Here is a 725-nt window from a genome sequence, read left to right as displayed (position 1 = left end):
ATACTGTTGCCCAAAAAGACAACCCAAGAGGGGGGTGAATTGGGTTTTAAGTAATTATTGCAATTAAAAACTTTGTGAGTAACTAATCAAAACTTATTGCAAGTGGATTAATTAGTTACTATATGCAGTGAATGAAAGGAATGGAAGAGACAATAAAACAATCACAAACATAAGAGATTTTATAGTGGTTCGGAGCTAACCCTTGCTCCTACATCCACTCCCCAAGCTTCACTTGGGAGTTCACTATAATCCCTCGGATTACAGCCGGTTGTTTTACAAGCTCACAACCCAACTTGTTATTTTACGAGATCACAACGAACTCGGTCGGTTTTCACAGGCTCACCGACTAGAACCATCCGATTGTTTTTCCGGGATCACAATCAAACTCTTACACCATTGGTTTTAACCTCGGCTCACCAACCAACCTCTACACCCTTGATTCAATCCCCTGATTGAATCAAGTAACAAGAAAACAGTTTGTAAAGAGTACAGGAATAGCTTCTTGAAAAGCAAATATAAACAATATAACTAAAGAAGAGTTAGAAGCCCTCAAACAGATTTTTAGATTTGAGGAAAGAGGCTTCTCGAACTCTGCAATCTCCTCGTGAGTGGGATGAAGATTTGCTGTCAGATGAGGAGCCTTGAATGCAAGGAAGATGTTGGGAGGATGGACTTCAATGCACTTCTTCCTTCTTTCTCTTGTATTTACTCTAGAGAGGCTTTGG

Source organism: Phoenix dactylifera, unplaced genomic scaffold (genome assembly GCF_009389715.1).
Source record: "Phoenix dactylifera cultivar Barhee BC4 unplaced genomic scaffold, palm_55x_up_171113_PBpolish2nd_filt_p 001275F, whole genome shotgun sequence".
Lineage (NCBI taxonomy): Eukaryota > Viridiplantae > Streptophyta > Magnoliopsida > Arecales > Arecaceae > Phoenix > Phoenix dactylifera.
Note: the sequence above shows the minus strand (reverse complement) of the source record.